The 27,970-nt window shown below is 41.6% G+C and overlaps 1 protein-coding gene across 10 annotated transcripts in view; it reads right to left on the minus strand.

Moving 5' to 3' along the window:
- Positions 1 to 27,970, minus strand: part of HIC2 (HIC ZBTB transcriptional repressor 2) — an 80,935-nt gene that overhangs the window by 25,537 nt on the left and 27,428 nt on the right. For 9 of the 10 annotated variants that reach the window (XM_088135376.1, XM_088135373.1, XM_088135374.1 and 6 more), the window contains exon 2: positions 9,921 to 9,968. The exons of the other annotated variant lie outside the window; for it this stretch is intronic. The gene's annotated coding sequence lies outside the window, so the exon portion shown is untranslated. The remainder of the gene's footprint in view (positions 1 to 9,920; positions 9,969 to 27,970) is intronic. 10 annotated transcript variants of the gene reach the window in all.

Raw genomic sequence — 27,970 nt, forward strand, 5'->3', positions numbered from 1 at the left:
ACCTTTCTCCCAGCTCAAACGGCAAAGAAATATTCAGCCTGCCAAATTAGGAAACCAAAAAGAACAAAATAAAACAACAAAGGTTGGAAGAAATTTCTATTTCCATTCACATTGCTGAAAGAGAAGCGACTTTTTGGTTGACTGAAATAGACAGCCTGATATCGAGATGATATCAGACCCAGCTATTTTAAAACTCTTAAAAATAGAACCATATTTTTACATCAATTTGCACCAGGAAGGAGAAGAGGCAAGAGAACAAGAAGAAATCAATTGGGTGAGGGCAGGGGGGGAACCTTTCATATTTCCAGAAAGTTTTCCTTATCTTAATTATATAATTACATCTTATCTGGTGATTTTATTCTGGCTCTTCATATAAGGAAATGGAAATCTCAAGGAACCTAGCTTAAAAGACTTAGCTGGCACGGGGAGCATATTTTTTTAAAAGATATAATTACTCCAAAATAATTAGAATGAAACAATTCAACAAAAATTCTTGATGCAACTGCGTGTGTGGCTGCACTGGATTAAGCCTTCGTTGAGTGTCAATCTGGGGCCGAGATATTCAAGCCTCTTTGCCACAAGTCTAGCTGAATGCTTAATTTGTGTATGCATACCCGCCCCCCCCCATGTATTGTTTTACCTAACAAAATTCCTAAATCAATACTTCTGAAACTTGGCAACTTTAGGATGCGTGGATTTCAATTCCCAGAATTCTAGGAGTTGAAGTGCACACACCTTAAAGTTGTCAAGTTTGAAAAACATTGTCCTAAATGGTCTTCGTGTCTGGTATTCTGTGGTCCACAGTGGCCCACCAGGGAAGCTCAGGAGCATGGACAGGAGTTAGCGGCATTCATAACTAGCTAGGATGACCTCAAAACAATCCACATGACTTGACATCATCTCACAAAGGCCTACTAGCATCATGACATCTGACTCAAGTACATAAAGTCACATTATTTGTGTGATGGTCCTAAGCATATGCTATATTTGCCATTTTTGCTTCTCTTCATGGAAGTCCATAGAGAAACCATTCTCTTCCACTGGTCCTTCTCCAACCACTTTAGCTCTGCTGCCTGTGATTCAGAAGGTAGCCAGTAACTATTAGCCATTAAGCACCAGACCAACCATTAGTCTTTCTAGACCTGTTTTAAATCCAACTAAATCCACATTCAACCCAAATTTTAGTAGCAGCAAAATTCACGTTCTCACTAGCTGTGGTTCCTTTTTCTCCGTCCTGGGTCTCTGCTCAGTTTCAGTGAGAATCTAAAATGTGAAAGAGGGCAAAAAACTGTGCTTGGTCCACATTTTCCACGTTATGCATTTGTTTTATATATCTTTAACATCTTCCCTTACCCACCTTGGCTCTAAGCAAGATTTTAGATTTTTGACGCTCAAGACTCGACCACACAGAAATTGGATGTGAATCAGCTCAGACAGACCAGGCAATTTTAATAATTTTAATTTCCTTAAAAAAAAAAAGGAGTTAAATTCTCTGCAGGCTGAGACAGACAATACTAAAGAGTATTAAATTCAGTTCTGAAGCTTCTTAAAAGGCAAAAGAATGACAGAATTGGAAGAGAAACCAAAGTATTTTGGAAAAAAAGTTTTGAAGTTTTATTTTCAATTATTGTAATGTTGTGTCTTAACTTTTTAGGTAAGATGTCTCAAACCCTTGTGCCAGAGTACAATAGGGAAAGCTCTCAGACTCAATTTTCAATTGTTCAGTTTGCCAGTCTTATGTTTCTTCTTTCTGTCCCTGCACTGCTTCATGATTTAAAAAAAAAATCTGCACATATTTTTGGATAATCTTTTATCTAATATATGCAATTTTTTTCAAAGAGTTTCCCCCCTGGAATTTTACATGTTTTTAGATCCTTTCATTGAATGCACATTTTCAATGGGCTTGGGATGGGCGAAGGCTCGTTCATCTAACCACAATCTAGTTTGAGATTCAGGAAATGCTAGTTGAATAAGTTTGGAAGGAGTGTGGAAGCAAACAGATTTTTCTACCATAACTAAACACAGTCTTTAAAACAAAAAAAACAACACCCCTCTCCTCACATTCTGTTATATACAAAGCAGCTTAAACAAGTAGCAAAGGCAGGTTTGGGGCTTGGAGACAGTTGCACAATTTTGTCAAAAGAATTTTTTTTTTCTTTTTCTGCTATGGCACGTTCAGGGTTGTGTCCGAGGGAAAAGGCAAGCTGAACTGGTTTGGCTGCTACGACAAAGTCACACCAGGCTTAGAAACAGTAATTTAAGTTTCTATGAAAGTATTTAGAGTTGACGTCTTAGGGCTTTTCAATCCCATAATCTCAGTTAAGATGCTGATTCCAAACTGATTAATTGTCCCACTACAAGGTGTGTGTGTGTGTGTGTATGTGTATAAATATATATATAAAATCACAGATAAATAAATCCGGAGTTAAAATTGGCTTCTTAGGAGTGGAAGGGCAAAAAGAAACTACCACTGCATATAGTAAGGGTAGGACCACCACATAAACAAAACATAATTTTTAAATAATTTTTAATAATTTTAAAATAATTTTAAAAAGATGGTAAGAAGGCAGCCTGTGAGTATGCTGGATCAAGACATCTGGAGGAATGTTCAGAAATTAAATAAAAGTGCCCCAGAATTATAAAAATGGTAGCAACTTTCCATTCTGAGCAGTCCATTCCTTTACAGGAATGGTCTACACCAGGCTTTCCAAAGCTGATTGCCAAGATGGTTGGGGACTTGGAGGACTGTAGTCCAACAGATCTAGAGGACACAAGGTTAGAGGAGCTTCATTTAATTTTGTTTCTACACCTTGCAATTGTACGACTCTTGGAGGTGCAAAAGAACCCAATTACAAACATCATAACAGATATAATGCAAACATTTAAACCCACAATCTGATCAAAGCAACAGAAACATGGCTATGGTGTTCTCTCAACTAATTATAAAGCCCCTTTGGAACAGCTCTATCTTGATCTGCTTCCAGAAGACCAGCAACGCCAGAGACTAACTGGCAACTTTAAGCCATGGGCAAGGCTGCTTTGGAACACAGGGGCTAGAGAAGCACATCTTCTTGGCTTCTGCCCTCCTGGTTAAAGAGTAGCAGGGAACAACAAGCATTTTCTCCAAGATCTTCTTACTGGGCAAGCCTATTCTGACCAAAGGAGACAGTCCTGAAAGCACTTAGCACCAAACTGTATAGGGCTTGATGAGTTAAAACCAACACTTTAAATAGCACTGGGGAACCAATTGTTTTTAATAATCTTTGCTCCCAAACACTATTCACTTCATTTGAAGCTTCTTGTAGAGCAGTGCTTCTCAACCATGGCAACTTGAAAATGTGTGGACTTCAACTCCCAGCACAACCTGACTTGCAAGATTCTGTTATTATAGCCAATCTCAGTAAAAATAGCTTTAGCCTTCCTGCAGAGTTGATTTGGGTCAGGTCTAGTTAGTGGGCCTGACCCTTCTCAACTACAATCCAAGCCAACCTTTAAAAATCTTTTCTGCAATCCATCAACCTAAAACATGGGACTCAGCTCTCTGATTATCATGAGTCAGGGAGAAAAATGCCATTAGCCCATTCATCACCTCCTTATTTTACAGCTCCGTTATGGATTTTCATCCCTCTGAAACTGCTTGACAAGCCAAAGTCGCAGAGAAGTGGATAGGAACCCAGCTTATGGGCTCAGAGAACATTAAATCACTTGGGATGGATCACTGTCAAGGACCTTCAACTGTTGAGTCAGATCTTTGGTTCATTCCATCAAGAGAAATCAAAACTGACTGGCTCACATAGGGGCTCTACCTTCCTTCCAACCACTGTGGCTTATTCGACAAACCCTGGTTTGGTGAGATGCCCTCCAAGGGTTCTGGTAAAGGTTTCCCCAGCTTGGAGATACTTGGAACCTACCTGCAAAGGAAGTGTTTTATGACTCAGCTACACTTCTTTCTCTAGAATAGCAGTAATGATCATATACCTGCACCTGCTCAGAAAACCCAAGCTCCAATTCATGTTAAATCTTATTTCTAACCCAAATTCACTGCAAAGTTAGGAGGGCCAGGATCTGTACCTTCCCCTTAAAACAATGTGGGTGCTACTGGTAGAGAATGTCAAACTTCCGCTGTTTTTTTTAAAAGGAGAATAATGTCCAGATAGAAAGAGATGATGTCAAGGAGATGGTTTAAAGGAGATTTGTTCCCAAACATACTTGCAGACCAAAGGCCTGCAATGGCCTACCTTTACGTGACCAAACTGGGTGAAGTAGTTACTGATGGGGAAATTTATGGATGTATTTCTCCTCTTAATATTCAGCAGGCAAATAATCTTTGATATTTGCTTTTTCTAATGAGAAACCAGAGTTGGGTTGAGAAAAATACATTTCAGATAGATGGATGGATAGACAGACAAACAGATAGAAGTTTTTCTATCTCTGTCTCTCTGCATCTGTTTGTCTATGTGTATAAACACACACATGGGAACAGACACATAGTTACTTATTTAAAAAATGGATATGCCATCTATCTCTTATTAGCTCTGCACAGCTTAAAAGGTCCATTAAAAACACCTATAAAAATCCCATTAAGCTATAACACACCTATTTATCTCAAAATATAATGTTGTCGCATTAAAAGGCCTGGAAAAAAGAAAGAGATTCTGAACAACTTCCTAAAGTTTGTCCACATGTAGTGTATACACCAGTCCTTCCTAACCATGTCAACTTGAAGATGTGTGGACTTTAACTCCCAGAATTCCCCAGCCAGCATGCTGGCTAGGGAATTCTGAGAGTTGAAGTCCACATGGCTTAAAGTTGACAACGTTGAGAAACACGGCTAGAGTACTGTATCTACATTCTTTTGAGCTATCTGCTTTCTGACCAGTCCTCGCACTTACAACCATCTCACGGTCACATGATCAAAATTCGGGCACTCGGCAAGTGGCATGTATTTACGACGGTTGCAGCATCCCAGGGTCATGTGATCACCACGTGCAACCTTCCCAGGGGGCTTCCGACAAACAAAATCAATGGGCAACCACGTGAGTCATTTAATGACCGCTGCAAAAAATGTTGTAAAATTGGGTGCGGTCACATGATGCCTTGCTTAGCAACTGCATGCTTAACGACGAGTTTTCCAATTCCTATTGTGGCCATAAGTCAAGGACTACCTGTATCATGAAAGTTTTCCTTCAGTCATAGAAGCTCACTGGGTGATGAAAGGCTGGATATATATGACTCCCTTCACCTGGACTATTAGAGAATTTCAGCCCCTTCCTAATGTTTGGGAGGAAAAAAATCCCAAATCTCGATGCCACCTTCTCTACTACAACTTGCAGAAAAGAGTTGCCCCAAGTCTGATTAAAAATGGAGCACCCCCACCATCCCGTTGCCCTCTCCATCCCCCCCCCCTTTTCCAAGGCATATAATAGCCTTAACTAAACAGGTGTGTCCCTTTAAATATCAACTGACACATTTGCACACAGTAGACACCAACCAAAGGATTAGCCTTGTACCTCGGCTCACCAGCTGGAGCTTGCCCCATAGGGGTATCTCATAACTGTCCTCAAAAGGGAAGATATTTTCGAAAGCACACAGCACCCCCTTGGCCTATGACCTCAGAGAATGTTTCGAGCAAAGAACATTTGTGCTCCAAAAAATGCAAGAATGCACACTTGGCCCTCGACGGCTCCCCCTTTGCAGAGCTACCCCAGAAAAGGCAAATGTTTGGCCTGGACCGCGATCCTGTACAAGTGACAGTGGGGTGTGAGGTGGAAAGGAAGCATGTCTGGCAACTCCCCCCTCCCTCCAGTAAATTAAAACTGATTTGTAGAGCTTAAAAAAGAAAGAGAGATAATTTTTAAAAAGAGGATCTCTGGAGAATGAGCAAGGAAATGTCATGAGAGTGGAGATGCCTGATACCTTGATCCTGAAATGGTTTTGGGGCCTCCACTTGGTTTTCCTCAAATGGATTGCAAACTTAGTTTCGTTTTTATGTTTCTTTGTTGTCCAGAGCGACTTCAGTAGAGGGGTGGCCGCATATATGTGTTTCACCAATTAAAAATAACAAAATAAATAAAAGCCTGTGCGTGTTGAAAAAAGACAGAGAAAGGCGTTTGCCTTTACATCAACCATGATCACAGGCCATACTGATGGAGACGAATGGGAAGTGGGATACAGGACAGTTAAGGTATTAAGGACGGGGGAAAGTTCTATTCAGAACAGCACCCAGCAGGCAGTAGCACCCATTTTTCAGAAGGAAGTGCTGTCTAGAATCATATAAGCCTGTGGGAGGTCCTGTCCTGAGGCTATGAGAACATGTGGGATGGATCAGGATGCAGAAGAAACTTTTTGGCACGACAATGACCCTCTCTGGAAGCAATCATGAGGTGAGATGTGGAAATGAAGCATTGCTTCCATCACGGTTGCCAAAATGAATATTTTTGAAAGGAAGAGGCACACAAGAATTGTACCAAGCGCTGAAGAATCTGAGCGAACGGACAGAACAAGTTCAAATGTGGGAAGTCACAAAGGTTTTCCATTTTCTTCTTAAGCAATCTAGAATTTCTGCTCTGGCCCAGGTTTTCAATTAGAAAAAAAGCAAAGACCAAATTAAGTGGCTGGTAATGTAATCTGATCCAGGGTCCATGTGCTGAAGACACCTAATCTGGCATCCACGTTTTCCACAGCTGAGCACCTCCCGAAGGGGGAAGAGAAGCACCAAGCCGAACACGTGCAAGAGAGGAGGAGGAGGAGGAGGAGGAGGAGGAGGAGGAGAGACCCTCTGCAAGGAGAGAACCTGATTCACTGGAGAGTCAACTTTTTTGCTTGCGTGCAATGGACCACCTCAAGACTGCTCCTATAAGAGGATTACTCATGTATAATTCTTACCAAGTTTAAGAAACACAAGCCACTACCTCTGATAGGCCAGACAAAGAACTAGCTGGTCCTGTATTATTAATGTGATCAGGTTCTCTGCATTGTTCTGCAGTTGTGCTGGCCTGCAATCTGCAGGCTTGGGGAAAAGATCCTGGAAACATTCAGAAGGAAACAAAGGTTCTTTCAAATTTTTCACGGGTGGGATGGAGTTGCAGGGTTCTCCGTGGTTGTTTGTCAAGTCTCCTCTCCCCAGATCTTCTGATCTCCTGTCCAACGAGGAAGACCATTGGCAGCACTGAACTACTGGGAACAACATATCAATACACCAGAAAGCTGCTAAGTCACCAAATACATTTCAGCCCACAGAGGTAAAACATGGATCAACATGACCACTTTTTCCTTCCCCTTGGGCACCTCTGTCCCCTCAGACTCCAAACCCCACAATCCCCCAAGTCCACAAGTGGCAGGAAAACAAGAACATTTCCTTCACTCCTTCCTACTTTCAAATGAAACCCCTGAGTCCAAAGAATGTCATACAATTCAACGAGGGTTATCATGATCTGCAGAAAGCAGGTTGGGCTCTTCTATATTTAGAAGAAAAAAAATCACCCTGCTGCTGGGAGTTTTCTTTGCAGGATTATTTAGAAACTTGGTGCAGCGTACATCCTTAATCCCCCCCCCATTTTATTGTTAGCTATTAACTTTTAATGTTTGTAAAAATGGAAATCAATATTGGTCTATAGCTAGCTTTTGTTTGGTATATAAGATCTGAATGTATTAAACAAGACACTAAACTAAATACGCAATAGGTCCTCGTTTCCCCTTTTTTTTCCTATCCCCTTTTCGTATATAACAATCTAAAAGCTCAGGACGTTGAATGCAAGTATATCAGGCAGAACAGAACATAAAAATCCTCTTTTTCTAAGACTTAACTTTCCAAATACACAGCTTTTTAGCGAGCAAATACTTCAGTTTTAGTTGGGCAATATTCTGCCCATATCCAGAGGTGGCAGCAAGATTATCTCAAATGGTAGATCTGAGTCTTTCCCTATTCGGAGCTCAAACTCTCTTCAACCCACCCACATTAGAGAAGGCTGATTTGCATCATAAAAATTAATCAATCCTCTCTGATGTTTTTACCCTGGTCCACAATGAAACCGATTTCCCATTCTAATTTACAAAACCAGAAACAAGAGGGTCTCCTCCACATAGATGCCAGTGGAAGAGCGACACCATCTATACCCACAGAATATCAGATGCTTTCTATTATTACCAAATGTCAGGCTGGGTGAAGTTCCCAACCAACCTTCTCTAATTTGGCCACTTTGGGGTATATCCAGGACCCCATAATTCCTGGACCAGCATTGTCCTTATGAGTTGTGCTATTCCTCAAACATCTGGAGGTCACCAGATTGGAGAAGGCTTCCCAAGAGTTTTCCCATCAAAGGCAAAGCTGTAGCTCAACCTTATAAATCTAACTTTTCCTTGGTGTTCATCTCTTTCACCAACAGCAGAAAGGAAAAGTTTCAAGCGAAAACTTCAGTAGGCCTATCAGGGCATTTCTTCCAATCTCTGGGGATGAGAATTGCAAGTTTTGCTCACCTTGTCTCAAGTCCCCAACTCCTTAAATGTTTCATGGAAAGACTTGGGAGCAAGCAACAGCCCAAACCAAGAAGCTAAACTGAAGTAATTTCTGAGCAGCATCAAATGCCTGGATCTTGGCTGACCTTTCACAACAATTTAGGGTTCCAAGGAATAATGCACACCCACACACACAAAGGAGGGGGAAGACAAAAGTGACACATAATTTTTCCATTCTGTGTAAGTCATTATAATCAAGAGTAGAAGAGAGAGAGAGAGAGAGAGAAAGACAAGCCCATATCTGCTCCTCTGCCAAACGGGTCAGGAGAAGGTTATGGGAAAATATGAAACATGTGTCTCTTGGACAAAAAGATGTAACACATGATTTCTACAGGAAATGTACAGGAAAGTGAGCCTGAGAGGGCGAGGGCATGCTTGCCAAAACATTTCCATGGAAACCAACACGAAATAATCTCTTCCCACCATCAATTTTGCAGATGTGCAATTCACCTGAGTTTGCTGACACCCCCCCGAGCATCAACTCCAAGGCCATCTCTTCCTCAACATTCCCCTTCCCATTTTAAAAGTGGTTCTCACACGGAATGCAGACTATATAGCATTATTAAGAAGCCAATTACAAAGTCCAACATTGGCCCCAGGGGAACCCCACTGCTGGACTGGAGAATAGGAAGTCCAACTTTGCATGTCACCTGTGGCTCTTGCATGATTAACATTCTTCTCTCTGGCCCCCCGAATCAAAACCTAGCATTCTTCAGAAAAATCAAAAGTCTTACTTATTTGGAGACCCTGAGTTGGGGGACTTTGCCCTGTGGCAAGCTCAGAATGTACCAGAAACATTGACCCAGGATACTCTAGCTTCACTGTTGAGATTGCAGGGGGTCTCCAGAGTCCTCTTCTAAAACTACCTTCCCTTGCCTCCTCTGACCATGTTGCCCAATTTTGGAGGCCTAGTGGCAGAAAATCAGCAGCACAGGTCAAGAGTTAACTTAAACTTGTAGCTTCACATTAGAAAAAAAAAAAAAGACAAACAGGAACTCAGGTTCCCACCCCAAAAACAGAGGGGGGGGGAAATCTCAGGTCCACCAACATGTTCATTGCAGGCTGCTACAGTATAAACCTCCATTCTAATCATAGGCTTGCACTGGAAAATGTTATTATGATTAATACTATCACCCTACTGCTGCTATATTAGATTTATGGCTCATCTTTCCCCTAGGAGCATTGTTTCTTTAATCCCCACATCAACCTTGTAAAGTAAGTTATATGGACAGGGTGACTGTGAGTTTGGTGGTCCCCACTGAAATGTGAACCTGGATTTCTCTGATCCAAATGCGGAGTTACCAAAATGCATAGCAAGGGAACTAATTTGAGTAACCCTTGTCTACCTGTGAGCCTCTAAGAATCTTTTTGTAAGCAGTCATAAAATGAACTAAGATCTTTCTTACCTCAGCTACCAACAGGGGAATTCGCCCTGGGGCAACGTGTAACATTACCTATGGAAGAAAAAGGAAGAGATGATGAAGTTCCAGTTGGTTTTGCTCACAAGTCAACAACCAAGCAAGAGCCAGTGTGGTTTAGTGGTTAATGGTATTGGACTTTAGATTCTTCTAAGGGCTCTTAGAAACTAAGAGACTGTGAGTTCTAGTCCCACTTTAGGCCAAAGCCAGCTGGATGACTTTCCGCCAGTCCCTCTCTCTCAGCTCTAGGAAGAAGACAAGGGCAAACCACTTCCAAAAATGATGCCAAGAAAACTGCGGGGACTTATCCACATGGATGAGGAGTGAGAGTTGACAGACCATAACAACAAACAAGCAAGAAATAAACACTTGTCCCTTCCTGCTACGGTGGAGATGGACAACTTTCCAGATGTTGCAGAACTCCGGTTCCCAACCACCCAAGATAGCAATGGTGGAGGATGCTGGGAGTTGCGGTCTAACACAACCACAGCCAAGGGGCTATATATGGCCCATCTGTTTGAAACAGAGCCCTCCTACTATTCCTGGATTACAATTCTCATCATCCCTGCCTGGGGTTGATGGGAACTGGTTGATCTCTAGACAGCCGCAGATTTCCCGTTACCACCGTACAGTGTTAAGAATACATAGAGCACAGGTTTACTGGAAAGGTTTTCAAAAATGAGAGTCCCCAGTTCATCTTAACTTTGTTTAAGTAATAGGTTTGAAGAAGGAAAGAGACCTTGTTCTAGGTCAGAAGGATTGCATGAAACAGGCTGGATAAATTAAAGATGGAGATGCAACTGAGTTTGCAGAAAGAGGCATCTGTCTCCAAGACCCAACCCAGTGAAACTGAGGCCCAGAGATTTTTTAATCCTTGACAAACACCACGACTGTTTGTAAAGCAAGCATGCTGAAACGTGGTTTCGCTGAGCCTCCAGTTGCAAACGTAGCCCCACAATTAAAAGGGCTAGACACCTATGATTTCGAGAGATTATCCTCCTCTACACATATATCCCTAGAACAGTATTACAGTAATATTGCATTTTGCACTCCTCACAGGTTTCCATGAACATGCATTCAAAGATATGCCACTTAGAGGCAAGGCTCATCGCTAAGTTGGGCATACAGTACAAATACCTCGAATATGCAACCTGTCAATGAGTGTCATTTGCAAATGACAGCTGCAACAGGCAAACAATTGTGACATTCATACATGATTGTTTGCTGGAGTAGGCTTAACATTCATCATAGGGGATCAATCCATGTCTATGCCCAAGGGACAACTTATGACAAGCCCCTCCAAAAACTGCCATCAAATCGCAATTTATAATGTGGTGGTGGGGATTACAAGTAAGTATGGAGGAAACATGCTAACTGCATTTCATCAATCAAACTGAATGTTAACTAAATGCAACTTGTTAATCAAGTTGAGTTCTTGCCCCGTCCATTCCACTCCTCTGCAAGATGTAGATGGAGTGATGCAATCGAAGATGAGCCTCAAAACATCTGCCATCTTGCAAATGTTGTCCCCTCCTAATGGATACCTCTGCTGCGGACGGCGATTTTAGAATGTCAAAATTCTTGTAGATAGTTACCAGCATAAACTATAAATATAGCAATCCATTTGAGATATAATTATGATTTTTTAGAATGGTTTTTATATGCTTTGGTATTGTTTGTATTGTTCTTAATTGTTGTATTGTTTGGCTGTTTTATATTGTTTTATCTGTTTGTAAGCCATCTAGAGCCATGTATATGACATAGAAAACTATACAGATCGGGAATGATAGATAGACAGACAGACAGATAATTGAGACATTGGGAAACATATTAAGTAGCCACAAATCTCAAAATTCAATTTTATACAAGATGTAAAACATGATGGTTGCTATTCTCCATATGTTCAAAACAGAGGTGATTGGCTAACCTTTGCTGATGTCAACATGTCCAAGGAATCCAGTAATGGAAAGCACCATTAATTGGGGATTCCTTGTATATCTAACCATAAATTAAATGAATGGGCTAACTGGCACCCAAAAACCCAATCATGATTAACACTAATGAATCCTAGTCATGTGAATGTATCAATGAGATCTTTATGGGACCTGGCTAGGAATGTTGGGTGGAGATGACCTCTGCTTTTTCACTCATTGAACATTTCCTTCCACCCATCTCCTAATGCTTTTCCTAATTCCTCCTTCCTTTTTTTCCTCCTTCCAACTCTCCATCTTCTGTCCAGACTTGGTTTGAACTGGGTTTCTGTCTCCCTGCTTTCCTTCTCACACTTACGCTATGTTACCTAACTATGAGTGTCCCCCATTCTTCCCCTTCTCCTGTTCCTGCAGGAGTTTCATTTTCTGCTTACCTTGATGAAATGGAAAACATAATGAAAAGGGTGAGACACACTCATAGAGAAGAATTCTGCAGTGGAAGTACAATTCACAAATGTTTTCCCTAAGGAAGGTTGACCGGTGCCATACGATGGCAACTTTTCAATCCTAAAGAGATTTTTATTTCACTCGGCATTTACATTGGACACCCTACGTTGGCTACTTGTATCCTTACTTTTTCCCTCCATTGTTGTTGTTGTTGTTCAGTCGTTAAGTCGTGTCCGACTCTTCGTGACCCCATGAACCATATTGCACCAGGCCTTCCTGTCCTTCACTGCCTCCCTGAGTTTGCTCAGTTTCATGCTCATTGCTTCAGTGATGCTATCTAACCATCTCATCCTCTGCCGTCCTCTTCTCCTTTTGCCTTCAATCTTTCCCAGCATCAGGGTCTTTTCCAAAGACTCCTCTCTTCGCATTAGGTGACCAAAGTATCTGAGCTTGAGCTACCCTTTCTCTCTTTATTTTATTTATTTATTTATATTTCAAATTTGGACACCACCCATCTCACGAGGAAGTGACTTAATAACTCTATAATTTTAGGGAATTATGTTTGAATATCAGTCTGTCTACACCTCCCTGGAATCCATGAGGAGCAAAAGCCACTTTGAAATAAATAAGGATTGCTTCCATATCTCAGATGGAACCAGGGGCACCTGTAAGGGATTAAAAAAGTCAAGATGGCAATTACAATTGACTGCCCCTGCAGATGCCCCTGGTTGCAACCTCACCCTGCTGAGAGATGTTGTTTAACAACAGCCAGAAGGCCATAGCTACTTCACCCTAGAGCAGGGATAACAAAAGCATAGTTTGCGAACCATATGTCTGGTGTCCCCCAGACTACGTAAATCTAGAAATGTGGCTCTATGAACCCCAGGGCTGAAAGGGAGAATGCATACCTTAACCCCCTTAGATCCTTTCTCCCCCAAACTGGGAAGATGGGCCCACCCATTTTTAGAACATGGCCCTTGGCATACATTTATGCAAACTCACCATGACTCCTGAGCTACAGAAGTTGTACACCTTGCTGTGGAACGCTCTGGAACTGACCAGCTCTCCCTGTGCATACTGGCAACCCCCTTCCTGCACCCAGGACACTCTCTCATTAGCACCAGTTGCTGTCCTGAAAACCCACCAACCTTGCAGGAAGAGGGAGAATAACCCCAAGGTAAGCCATCTGGCAACTGCCACAAGTGAAAGTAATTCTTCCAAGCAAGATTCTCAGGGTCTTCTTTATCTAGATTTATTGAGATGAAAGGGAGAGGCTTGTAAGAACTTCAGCAACTGAACTATTTCCAAATTTAGAACCAATTTATTTCCCCATATGTTAGGGTACAGACATTTTAAACTTTCTTTCTAATGGATTTCCTGTGAATGGGTGAGGAGGATTTCTCTCCATTGATAACAGATGAGCTTCCAGGTGGATGTTTTCAAAATCATCTTCTGAATCTTTATCAGTCCACAAATCAACCATGGTACTCACTATGCAAATAAGCAGCTACGGAAACTGCACACACCCACTATGTCCATAAGACACCCTTGTGGTCACAAAAGAAATTAATTAATTAATTAATTAATTAATTTGCCAATGGGGTAAAAGATTCAGTGAGTACCTGCATGCACCAATCTGTCACAAAAGTCCTAAGATAGTGTCTATACATTCCATAAAATAAAACCTGATTTATATGGCCAAAATAGATTCCACAAAAATTCAGTCTGCTGAGATGTTGCAAGATTTCAAGCCAAACTCACAATTTGGTGATCTCACAAGGTTCATGCTGATAGCTAGCTAGTTTTTCAGATGACTACATCTGAAAAGATTGCCGGCATCTGGTATGTACGCTCCGTAATTAGAACAGTGAAGCTACGAGGAAAATGATTGCCAAGTTTCCAACAGAGATCAATCCTTGGAATTGAAATTTAGCTCAATGCAAACTATGTCTCCTTTTTCATCCCCAGCACATTTTCCTCTCCCGTCAACCTCAAGGCATCGCTCTTGACTCAGGACTGCAAATGAGGAAAACACACACAGAAAACTCAACTCACAGATGTTCTTCTGGGAAAGCAAAGAGGCATTCCGGCTAGATTTCAACGATCAGCTAGTGAAAAAGAAATTTGAATCAAGAGCCTAACCTACATGTGCATGAATGAGTAGAAGACAGAGGGGAAGAAGATCAGAGAATATCAGAGACATGAACACCTTTTCAATACTGGTGACTGAGTAATATTAAGGCAAGAACCATGGAGGAAATGCTCAGAATTGCATCACAGCCTTCTTTGGCTTGCAACCAGCCATCAAGATGCACCTTATGGATTCCAGCCAAAATATCCACTTATTATCTCCTGGAAGATCATGAATGTATCTCTTCTCCTAACAAACCAGCTCACCTGCAGCTACCCTGTCATCCTCCCTTATGCTACAGATCAGCTAAATATCAAGCAACATTTTCTTATGCCTTCTACATGGCGTGAGGTTAAATTGATCCCCAAATATACTGGGCTGGTCTTCTGTGTGGGTGAAAAAGAGAAAAAGGCTAAGACTGATTATGTGTCATCAAGCTGTTTTTGACTCCTAGTGACCACATAAATAGGTTTTCTTCATGATGATTTATCCCTAACCTGTTCTCCCAACTATATCACCACAGCCACATGAGGTAGATGGGGAAGAGAGAATACATTCAAATCATCTAATGAGGTTGTAGGGCCAAAGGTGTATCTATACCTAGGTCTTCTCAGTCCTATTCCAACTTAACTGTGGCACAGTGGGTAATCTTGGACTAGATTAAGTCTTACTACAACCATGACTGATATAAACACTGATGCTTTGGAACTTTGGTGTTGGAGAAGACTCCTGAGAAGTCCATGGACAGCCAAGAAAACAAACTGATGCATCATCAAAGAAATCAAGCCATAGTTCTCACTTGAGGCGCAAATGACCAGGCTCAAATTACTTCGGGCACATTATGTGAAGACCCAGCTCTCTGGAAAAGGCTCTAATGCTGGGAAAGGTGGAAGGAAAGAGAAGAAGACAACCAACAGCAAGGTGGATGGACTCGGTTATAGTGGTGATAGGTACACCACTGGAAGACCTGAAGGACCAGGTTAGAGACAGATCATCATGGCGAAGATCTACCTATGTGGTCGCTAGGAGTTGAAAATGACTTGATGGCACATAATCAATCAACAAAAGGTTTATGTATGCAACAGCCATTAAGTGTTGGTTTAATTTCTTAAAGTCCTGTAACCATCTTTCTTGCCTTTAATGAACATACATTGCAGCTCCACTCAAACATGCTGACAATGAATGACTAGGAATGCTAGATCATGGTTAGCAACACCTGCATGGCGTTAGAATGCCCACCTGAGCTATAATAAACCCAAAAGGTGTATAACCAAAATAAGGTGCCTGTCCCTTCCTCCACTTATCCATACCTTACTTTTTTTAGGGTTTTCAGGGTTCAAATGTGTTTCGGTAAGGGATCAATCTTCAGGTAGTCTGCAAAATGCCCTCCCAAACAAATTGGAGACATTGATGCAGAGAGAAGAAAAGCTCCGTTAAGAATGCTCTCATGAGTAAGGACCTTCTGACCGTCTGTCTGTCCTGTGTCAGTTATAAGCTATCAAATGTACTCTCTGACAAATTGCATTCACCTTCTGTCTGTCTGTCTGTCTGCCTGTCATCATCATCATCATCATCATCATCATCATCATCATAGCAGCAAAAGGCAGCTTTACTTGGAATAGCTTAAAGGTATCGTTGCAGGATATAACACCATCAAACATCTGCCTATCCCAGGTCCTTGGGAAGGACTCGATAGGTGGATAAAAATGCCAAATCCAGTCTAAACATCTGGCTGACTGCAATCAACAATAATAAATTAAATTTATAAGCCACCTGACCCCCAGCAAACCTGGGACAGGGTTTCTTAAATCTTTTTGTGCCACAGACTGCTTTTGAGAGTCTGGTGAAACCTGGCAACCTCGTCCCAGAAAAATGGATTTAAATTCATAAAATAAAATACTTGGATAGAGATTGTATCGCAAAGAAAATCAATTATGCTCGGTATAGGAAGAGAGCTGTGTTAGTCTATGGATTCATAAAGGAGCATATTACATTTAATTTTTTTTTTTTAATATTTTGATAACTGCATTTGATCATAAAACTGGGAGTCTGGTAACATGTGCCTTTTAATAGAATTTGTTAGTTGGAAAAAATGCTACCAACCTCCCAATTCTATGCTCAAATAAAGATATTTATTAATATTAAAAAGTAGCAAAAATGTAGTATGCTCCTTTATTAATTGATTAAATCTGTAACAAGACAAACTAAATTTCTGTTAGATTGGTGAACATAAAGTTGCAGGTTTTTCCCCATCCTAGTTCATGGACCTTGAATATCGATCCACAGGCTGCCAAGATTTCCGTGGACCCCCTGCTTTAAAGAAACAGAAGATGCATTATGTGTGAAAAGTCTTCCTATTTTACCAAACTTTATTTTTAAAAAAATTACCCCATTTTAATGCTCTTATTTTTGGCACTCTTCTAATTTCTTGCTGCTGTTGTTAAATATTTTGGCTGGGGGATGGGATGCCAACCAGATAAATAAAACAAATGCCAAAGAGCTTCATTGCCCACCAATGGCACCGGAAAAGATGACTAAAGTCTCTTTTCTTTAGCTAAGAATCTTGCATGCTGCATTCAGCTCCGGTCAGTGGCAATCTGATTTTGTGGGTATTTGTCCTGCCAATGCAAAGAGAGAGAGAGTCAGAGAGTCGAGAGGAGGAAAAAAAATAATCTAAAAATACACCACCGCCAGCCTAGGTGGCAGACAGAGACTGCTCAACCCACTTTGAAGGAGAAGACATGATTGCAGCGCATTTTTGCCCGATTGCATTATCTGCTTCTGCTGCCCATCTCACCCCTTTAGAAAACTGGTTTTGAAGGATACTGCTCAGACAAAACCAGCCACGTTTGGGGGGTGGAGTGAGAGCGACTGCAGCTGGGAGAGATAAGACAGAGGCCATTTCATAAGGCTTGCAACACTTCATGACTCTTTCTTTCTCCAAGGGTGGGTACCAAGAGATATTTTTTTGGGGAGTCAGCAAGAAGACTTTGGCGTGGGGCGGGGAGCTTTCCCCCCCATCGTCTTGAAAAACACGAGAAGCAGGGAAATGCTGGAGTCGGAAGAATGGTAGAGCAGAACACATCTTCCCCATCTTTGCTATCCCATTTCGACCCCTGGACTGGGGGAAGCGAGGAAGGAGGAGGAAGAAAAGGAAGAAAGGCAAAAACAGAGTCCTAGATGTTAATCTTTAGACAGCAGTACAACTCACAAGTCTCAACGTATGTTGGTTTAACAAGCCGTTGGTCAACTTCAAGACACTGTTTTGCAATTCTGCCTCCTGCTAGGCGCTTTTAACTAATGTCTCACTGCTCTGAAATAAAAACTTCAAGCAAAGGCAGACTCTTCTTCTCCCCCACCTCAAAGGGGCATGAAGAAACTAGGTCTGGGAACACCTTTGTCCAGGTTTAGGCACACTTTCTCAAAGTACAATGAAAGAAAACACTGGTCATGGAACATGACCAGCTGCGTGCAATGCAAAATTCCAGCCGTGGCAATTAGTAACCTGTGGTTTATGGCTTAATGTGTTCTGTGTGTGTGTGTTCCACTTAAACTACTTTGAAACAAATTATGGCATAGTGCAACACGAACCACAGTCCTTGGTGTGCTAAGCTGGCTTGATGAAAGATGACCAGTTGGGGCCATCAACCAAAGGACACTGAGAAAAGCCAACACCAAGGTGCACAGCTCTTCAAGGATCTAAGATCTCACATGCCATGCTTCAACCTTCTAAACCCAAATAGGAAAAGACTAGGCAAAACACGGATAAGGCTCCTGAGCTTGTTTGGTTTTCTGTTCCTCCTCACTTACTTTGGTCATTTGTTGCCCATCACTATGATGCATGATGCTCAGAGTTGGTGCAACAGCTGCATATCCCTTGCTAAACCCAGAGATCATGCCTGCCACAAAACACACAAACCACTTTCCAAATCTACATCAGTTATAGTTTTGGGTTCCATGACTTCTTGACTTGTATAGCAGACTAATAAATTATCTGCCACTATGATTTTGTGATGGGTTTGAATGGTCCTCCTCATCCCTGAAGAGCAAAAGTGGAGAAACATCTGCTGAGATGTTTATAAAGCATCTGCATTTAATTAGGTAAGAATCTACCTGTCTTTGCTAGAAGGACTGCAACTGCAGATCCAGGTATTAGAAATACATCTTCTTGGGTTAATATCAAGCAGAACGTAATTTCACCCCAGCAATATTTCTGTTAGAACATAAACATGCAAATGTTTGCTCTCAGAATTTGGAACAACTAACATTTATTATCCTACTTGCTCTCTGTTGGTTCTCCATGTTTTTAAATTGATCCAAAAAGGTTCTCAGTGCAAAAGTCTGAAAATCTTCAGTGAGTCATGAGGATGAAAAGAAAATATGTTTCGTACCCTTTAAGAAGCTAAACAGTAGCCCAGGGGGGAAAAAAAGATGAAACGATAAACTGGGACCAATTGCTGGCCACTGAAAAAGGCATGAAAAACTGATTCGTAGCTACTTGGACGATAAAAGAGCCAGATACAGTTTTCAAGTGAAATCAATTATGAAACTTATTTAGAATTTACAGTCAATCTACAGGAAATATATCCAGCCTTATACAGAAGGAAAGCCATGCAGATAAACCAAAAGAATCTTATACATTCTGGGGAAGGGAAGAAAAAAATAAGATATATAGCTAATAGTAAAATACAGTGGATTATATGGAAAAACAGCACAAGAAGGGGAAACTACTATTACAAAAGAATTGTAAAGCACAAAATAAATTGGTCTTTCTCAACAAGCAAGACTTTTGTCAGAAAAAAGGAATTTAACATTAGACTGCATTAAAGCAGCGTAACTTTTTACACGCAGAAACTCAAATACAACCAAGAACAGACTTAATTACCACTTAATTCTATTTTTGGCACCACCTTCAACTTCCAGCAATCCTCACGTTAAAAGCTTTTGACATTCCCCGCTGTAAAGCAATTCAGACTAAAGAATTTGAAGAAAGAGAAGAAAAATGGGATATGGGAAGAAAAATCATACCTGATTATTTCAAGCAATTATTCAGGGACTAGATCAAGGTTAAATATGACTGAGGGCCCAACATACAGTATCTGGGTAAACTGAGATGAAAAATTCAGAGCAGGATTTTAAAAAGAGAGAGACTCAGTTTGAGAAGAAAATAGAGGAACCCAAGTGTTACAAATAAAAATAGACATGTATTTTAAAAGGAGTCTGAAGTCAGTGAATGTTACACGCTGCCAGAAAATCTACACAAAATATAGTAGAATGGGGGAAGAGACGCTAAAAGAAAATTAAAAAAATACATTAATTCTAGGAGGAGGAAAGAAACAAACTATGTTACAGAATTCTCTTCAACCAAAGAATCTCATCTTTTGAAGGGAAGATGAAAGCCAAGTGGGGATCCACGACTTGGGGATGAATGGATGAGAAAGAGTAGCAGAAAATGAGAGAGCAATACTATTTTTTCCCCCCAAAATAAGGTAAGCTTCTGTTGGGAAATCCCTCTTCGGTTTAACCCTTTAACTGCTTTTAAATGTCACTTTTGGGGGGCTCTTTCACCATCCTTCTCTGAATGAGGTTCAACCAACATTCTGTTGTTTCTGGGTTGTTCTGTTTTGCATCCCCCCATCCCAGAATTCAGGCCGTTTATCTTCAGAAAACACAGTCTTGCTTCATAACCTACCCCAGCTGCTTAATCTCTGGAATACAGTTAACTATCTCACCTCAAACTGTAACGCACAGCACAACATAATACCACAATCTTTAGTTTGGTCACAGACCAGCATCCTGTTGGCCTAGCTCAGTGTTTTCTCAAACTTGGCAACTTTAAGACGTGTGTACTTCAACTCCCAGAATTTCCCAGCCAGTATGTTGGGAAAAAGTCCACATGTCTTAAAGCATGCTGGCTGGGGAATTCTGGGAGTTGAAGTACACACGTCTTAAAGTTGCCAAGGGTGAAAAACCTTGGTCTGGCTAGATCAGCTAGCAAAAATGGCGGATGGATTCAGGTGCATGTTTTTCTGATGAAGTTGCATCTTAACCTTGAAATCTTTGGCATGCCAAGCAGTTGTTCCACCACTGTCTCCAACTGCATTATCTGTTTGCTTATTCAGGAACAACATGAGAGTAGGTCCCATGGTTTAAATTACGGCCAAACCCAACCTTTGCACTCGACTCGCCCAATTTCAACTTTTTCATACATTGTTTATAGGGCTGCGCGTTGTTTCAGAGTCAAAGGCAAAACAGCCCACTCTGCAAGGACGTGCACCAAGCACCTTGCTGCAACTCCTTGAAGCTGGTGCGCCTTTTCCAGGGGTTACACAGCTGCTTTCTGCAACTCTGCAACCCTCGGGAAAAACTGCGCTTGGCTGAAGTTTGCAGAGAGGTGCCACACGTACAGCTGTGCTTGGTCGGAAACACTTTTTAAACCTGGAATCCAAAAGTGCTGTGCAAACCTATACATTTAAAGTAGGTATGCACACACAGACACAGACGCAGACACAATATTTTACAAACAGCAGGGCAGAAATTAAGGACACCACCCTTTTCATAACATTCCTCTGTTGCCTTTACTTCTAGAAACTCAAAGCCTGTCTTGTAACGGAAGGATTACTTGATTGGTTAAACTGAGTTTTCAGTCAATGCCTTGATCCATCGAGTGAGTGTAATAGTTTGAAAACAAGATAAATACTTGTAGAGTTTTTTTTTGTTTAAACAGATGTATGCACGTATGGATAACAGCAGCAGTCAAGAAGAGACCTAAACACTTGAAAAAAGCAGAGGTGCCTCTAAACAGTGTTTGTCAAACTTGTCAAGTTTAAGACATGTGGACTTCAACTCCCAGAATGCTGGCTGGGGAATTCTGGGAGTTGAAGTCCACATGTCTTAAACTTGACAAGTTTGACAAACTCTGCTCTAAAAGATTTCAGTACATCATTATTAGGTGCAAAATGAGGGTGAATCCCTCCTCTTCCCCCTTCAAGGCCAATACGGGGGTTTCAATAACTACTACTACTAATAAAAACAATAATAATAATGTATTAAATTCATATGCTGCCCGACTCCCAGTGACTCTGGGCAGTTTGCAATTGTTAAAATGTGTAAAACAAAGAACAACAGAAAAAAACATAAAAACAGCACGAGACAAGGAAGTAAACCCAGAGAGGAACAGACAGGGCATCCATCGTTCACTCCAAAGGATGTGGTTTCAAATGGTCTCGACCGACCTTCCCTGTCCTCCGGCCATTTAACCACGCCGGGCCAGTCACTCTCCCACTTCCCAGCAGGCTTGACAATTTGGGGTGTTGCAGTTCCCCAATTCTGTTCTCCAGACATCTGGAAGGCGCCCCACCGACACTGTCTTCAGTAGCCTGTTGAAAATCAACACCATCCCAGTTGGGAAAAGGTGCTTGGGCCAGCTGATTTTTGCCGACAAAAAAGGTTGCCGTGCCCAACCTGACAGAGCAAGAAACAAGCAAAACTGGACCAAGAAACCAGCTATATCTGCCTATCCCGTTCCAAAGTGTCAATCAAGTTTGCAAAACACCCAGAACAATTCTCATCCAATGTCGTTTCCTCCCTTGGCTTTTCTAACAGTGACCTTATTGGGGTGCAACAGCTTCTTGAGTTGAAGGTCTCCCTAGCTTGGTGATAGACCACCCTGCGGACCGTCCACAGCCTACCTTTCCCCGAAATTCAACAAGGTGCTTCTTGTCCAAATATGGTTTTTTACCACCCAATGTTGGGGGCCCAGTTTAGGCTGTTTGGGGAAAGTTGGAACAGTTGGTCTCCTAGAGATGTTCTTCTACCTTCCCTCCCAAAATAGTACAGTATGGGCCAAGAAAATCTGCCCTCGTAACCCTCCTGTCCTCCCTTCTCCCGATGTCACCACAGATCCACAAGTCTTCCAGTGATTATGAGGCTGGCTGAGGGGGCAAGTGGTAAGGCTGGGAAACCCTCCCCAACTTTTTAGCTATATCATCAGGGGCAGGACTTCAAAGAAAGTGAGTGGGATCAGGTCCAAAACCAAGTGAAATCTGATTTAATTTAATACACCAGTAGCCCCAAGGGCTACTACGAACCCAATCTTTGAGGAATGCCGTAATCCTTGTCACCGGTGACATGGATTTTCAGCCCTGGAAACTTTTTCCAGAAGATCAACTAACTTTGCATAGGGTGACATCCAGGTTGCACTGGAAATGGTTCCGATCCATGATTTATGTATTTCGTATATCCTTGGCAGGGAACAGCACGTGAGAAAAATCAAATTTCAGAACTGACAAACTCTTGTCTTTGTTAGTGGTGTCTATATGACCAATGAATGCAGGAAACCGAACATTTTTCCATGGAAAGTTTAAGCACGGGAAAGCACTGCCTGTCAATTTGGGGGAAGGGGGAGGACACCTTTTTCAGCCAAACTGTTCACACGGATTTATTATTCTAACCGTGCAACTTTAAGCACCGGAAGGGCATTGGAGGTGTGGGAGTAAAGTGACTTCACTGGAGAATCTGTGGGCAAAATTTCCCAGCTATTTTTTTTTTCTTTTATGGGATTTGGAGGTTCCACCCACCTGAGAGTTCATGTGTGTATTTTGGAATCTTGGAGTTTAAAAGCTGGTAAGGAAAACATAGTGACTGGGGCTTCTGGAATTCCTTCCTACCCTTCGACAAGCAGTGACCATAGATTTGTGTGTGTGTGTGCATTGGGAAATGCATGACGGGTGGCATATGTTCCACTCTGGGTCCCATGACCAGGAGAGAGAAGGAAGGGGCCTCAGAATGCAGAAGTTTGGTGCAGTCACCAATATGCTGAGCTATGGATGGGGAGGGGGCTTAGAATGGAGTAGTTGCCAACGTTCTGAGCTATGGAGGGGCTTAGAATGGAGCAGTCACCAACATTCTGAGCTATGGGCGGGCTTAGAATGGAGCAGTCACCAACATTCTGAGTGGCTGCCCAACGACCCATTCCATAGGAATGCACAGAAGAACCGGGGGAGGGGGGATTTTATTGCAGTCCCCAGCAAATCCAGTCCATTTTCAAATACTTTGGCCAGCTTCTTCCCCCACGTAATTTTTTTCCCCATTCTGTTTAGTTTTCAGAGAGTTATTGTGCAGATGGATATTTTCATATCTCCCCACCCCACCCTTATACAGATAGTCCTCGTTTAGCAACTGCCTCATTTAGCACCTGTTCACAGTTACAACGGGAATGAAAAAGTAACTTTACGACCAATCCTCACATTTTCGACCTTCGCAGATCAGTAAAGCAAAGGAAAGCTGAAGAACAATCATAAGCAAAGTCATGGTTTCACTTAGTGATCACTTTGCATAATGATTGAGTTGCCGATCCCAATTGTGGTCACTAAACAAGGACTACCAGTAACTTCATCTGGGCTGGAAACAGTAAAAAAAAAGAAAAAAAAAAGGCAAACCATGACTTTCCCTGGATTGTTCTGTATGGCACAGTCTGCCGTAACTTTCAAGCAGAGAAAGCACTTTTCCCTTTCCCTTTCACCTTCTCTCAAACCGCTTAAACACAAATGCCAAGATCTGAATCTTTTGCATGTAGTATCTGTTCCCTGCCACTCAGCTTCAGTGCCAACATAATTAATGTTAAGCACCCTGGCTGGCACAGCTTCAAATTATTTTGCTTTTCTGTTACCTGGCCAGACACTCCTTCCCCTGCCAACGCCAATCAAATTCAAAACATGTAACGACAGCTGCCAAATTATTAAAATCCATACACGTTTAACACCATTAACATAGGTCCCTCCAGATATTTAGAACAAACATTTCAATTTGGCAATTATTTGCACCAGTAATGATTTTAATGATGACTAATGCTATCTCAGCAGCTACTAGTAGTTTAAAAGGCTCATTGTCAGACCCATCTAAACAGGGCAGGGCAGTCATGACCTCCTGTTAATAAACTGCAGAGAAATACAGCACAGGTGAAGGAAAAAATTACACCTTAATGTCAAAAGAGGCATTATTTCATCCACGCAACGTTTTCCCTGGCCTTGTTTGCCAAAAGCTCAATATGCTGCATATTGCAATTAATAGATCCTCCACTGAAAAGGATGAAATATTTCTCTTACAGCTGTCATTTAATTACGTTAAGGAAAGAAGGAAACCGATACACAAGGAAAAGCAAGATGTGCTCTAGACGAGAAAAACACATTTGCTTCATTAACTGGCTTGCTTTTCCCACCCAGCTCCCTACTTTGGAGCTTTAATTCCATTAGGCATAAACATTCTCTTAATAATTACTGAATTGTAATTATATATAAGAATAATTGATTGATTTAACTACTTGATTATCCTAATTGAATATAATTGAGTATAATGATAATAATTATTATTAAATTTATATGCTGCCCATCTCCCCAGAGGGTGATAACTGATTTAATTAATAATTGATTATAATAATTGAATATAATTGAGTGATTTAATAAATAATATTATTATAATCTATATAACTATAGACTATAATCATATATAAGAATTCTGAGACTTACTGTGGATACCCACCATAAAAATCACTACAGTAAGGTGTAACTGGATACCTACAACACTACTGGAACTTAACTCATTCTGCCCTGTAAACACAGCTCCTTTTAAACTTCTTAGACTAACATCTGGAATAATTTTTCAACATTTTCTGCATATTCCTGCTCCAATCCTTTCTCTTCCTATTGCCTTGCTGGATACTAAGTCTGGAAGACCTGACCAAGCTCCTTTTTTTAGGTGGCATTTTTCCCCCCCTTCCTGGACCAATATTTATTTCATTGACTTTGAGAATTGCCACATTCTCAAAACAAGAGGACTCCTCTGCACAATTAATTTTGTTTTTTTTTTTCGGGGGGGGGAGGTCTGAATGTTTGATTCCTGTAGACACAGTGCAACTATTAATTTTGATGTTTATTATATTGATGATGTTTTCTTCTTCTTTGTTTTTAATCCAAGTTACAGATGTGGGGAATTGTAACGACTGGAGTAGCTGGAAATAAACAGATAAAAACAGCAGAGTCTGGGAAGTTTACAATAATAAAAATAGAGGGAAAAAAGACATCATAAATGTTGAAGTGACCCTAATTATCTTGTGGTAGCCATCAGCCTATAGACAACATCTAAATATTAAAAGTTCTTTGGCACTTCATTCAGCACGCAACTAAGCTGGTTTCACCTCCCGTCGGTATCGGCACGACATCACAGATGATGGGACTTAACATGCCACGTTTTTGGCAGAAGAAAGCCTCTCAGGAGAGAAAACCTTTGCTAACAAAACCACACCAGAATGTAAAAATCCCCCCCTAGACACACCCCTTGGCAACACTGATTAACGCATTTTGCAACCAAAACTGAGCTAAGCGATGAATTATTCAAGCAACCCAGCCTTTATTTTCAATATTATGCCCATTTCACTGATTTTTTTTTCATGGTTCCAAAGCTGGCAGCCTATTCGGCCCCATTCTCTCCCCACCCCACCCCTCTATCAAATCTCCCTTTGATAGAAATATTTACAAGGTTTTCCGAAGGCCCATAAAACTGAGCTCTGGCAGATACAACAGGGAGAGCCAAATTCCTTTTTGTTCCTCCAAAACGGGGCTTTTCTCTAATGCTGAGAATGCTTACGAAGCCAACCTCCAGCAAACATTAGCAAGCCAAGCCAATAAACATTAAAAAAGAAAAAAAAAAAGTAATCAGGGACAAAGCTAAACAAGCTGTCTGGATTTCAAAGAACGGGCCAAAATACTTCTGATGCAGACCCATCTCCAAACCCAACTTTCTTCTTCCTTGGCACTGGGACCATGGTGAACTATGATTATTATCGTAAGAGGTATATTCATAGCCTTTTCATGGTATCCAGAAGCCGCAGGCTCCTTTACCCACTTCAGGCTCTATCAGGAAGCAAAGGAAAACGGATCAATCTCACCAAGGGACGTTTTATTTTTTATTTGTTTATTCAAACGGGTTGCAGCTGCCCAACTCTAACCGACTTGAAACCAAATGCTGAAACCCCAAAAAATCAGGATGTGTCTGGCAGCACCTTTTTTTGACGAACACATTTTATGAAGGCCAAAGGCTGTGGTGTGTGCTTTGGAATAAAAATCTTTAGTTGGACAAGATGCTAGCAGACTTTAAGATGTGTGGACTTCAACTCCCAGAATTCCCCAGCCAGCCATGCTGGCTGGGGAATTCTGGGAATTGAAGTCCACTCGTCTTAAAGTTGCTGAGGTTGAGAAACACTGCTTTAGACCCATGGCCAAGAATTTTTGCCGATTAATAGATGAGCCAGCCCTCCTGACTTGTGGGGGACACTAGGCATCCATTAGGCTGGGGAAAAATTATTATTATTATTATTACTACTACTACTACTAAATTTATATGCTGCCCATGAAGGGTGACTCAATACAGATTCAGAAAAAAATCTGCAAATTGAAGTCCACTTGTCCACAATAATAATGTAAGTTCCTAAAACAACCTTTACTGATTCCTGGAAAATACAGAGGATCATGGTATGGGATTGGAAAACCAACCCTTTTTCTTTTCTTTTTCTTACTTTCTATTAGTTTGTATTTCCTTTTTAAAAAATCTTCAATAAAGTTACATACATAAAAAAGGAAAACCAACCCCTTAAGCGTTGGCATGCAACCCATTTACTTCCAAAATTCTGCAGCCCCCTGCTCACAGAGAAAAGAGGGGACCCCGTCAATTCAAAGGCTTTTAAATCAACCCCATCCACCCAGCCTCCTTTAGAAATCAAAACCTCTTAAAACCAATGGGAAACTCGGGAACGCAGAGACGGGCCAGGGGAAACGCTGGCAAACAGCGAAAAGCAGGCTAGGAGAATCAAGACGGTGGCCAGAGACACAAGGCACGGCCATCCACAAGCGGGAAGGCTCTGAAGCAATTTGCACATTCCACCAAAAAAATAAATAATAATAATAATAAAAAAAGGCCTTTATCTTGGCCCACGCCCCGCTTTGGGAATTCACATGTTGCCTGGCCCTTGGAAACCGACCTGGTGCCACAGGGCTCTTGTCAAGGTCGCCTGGCAGGGAGAAAGATGATAAATTCCAGAAAAATGACTAACGCAGCCCTTCGGCGTTATTAGCAAAGGACGCAATGGTTATCAGATTCAATCTCTCCTTGGCCATCTTCTTCCTCTTCCTCCTCTCCTCCCTCACCTTTTTCTCTCGGCCCAGTTTTAACCAACAGGTGTGGCCTTGGTTTAGATACACGGCCCAATCTATCCAAAATCTGTAGCCCCCATGTTCAAGAGCTTTGGGGCGTTGGAAATCTGCAAACCGGGAGAGGACAGTTGGGGGGGAACTGGAAGCCAAGATAAGATAGCCAAGGGCACTAGATGGTGGGGAGGGGAGAAAGAGATGTCTTGGTATGGCCAAGTACAGCCCAAGTGGGTTGGGCCACCTATTTGTGGCTCCGGGCAAGCCCCCCACCCCCCTTCAATTTCCACAACAGCAGCTGAAGGAGAGAAAACAAAAACTTAAAACGGG

Source organism: Python bivittatus, unplaced genomic scaffold (assembly GCF_059951505.1).
Source record: "Python bivittatus isolate LINGU-HERP-01145 unplaced genomic scaffold, Pbiv_v1 ctg000100_np1212, whole genome shotgun sequence".
Lineage (NCBI taxonomy): Eukaryota > Metazoa > Chordata > Lepidosauria > Squamata > Pythonidae > Python > Python bivittatus.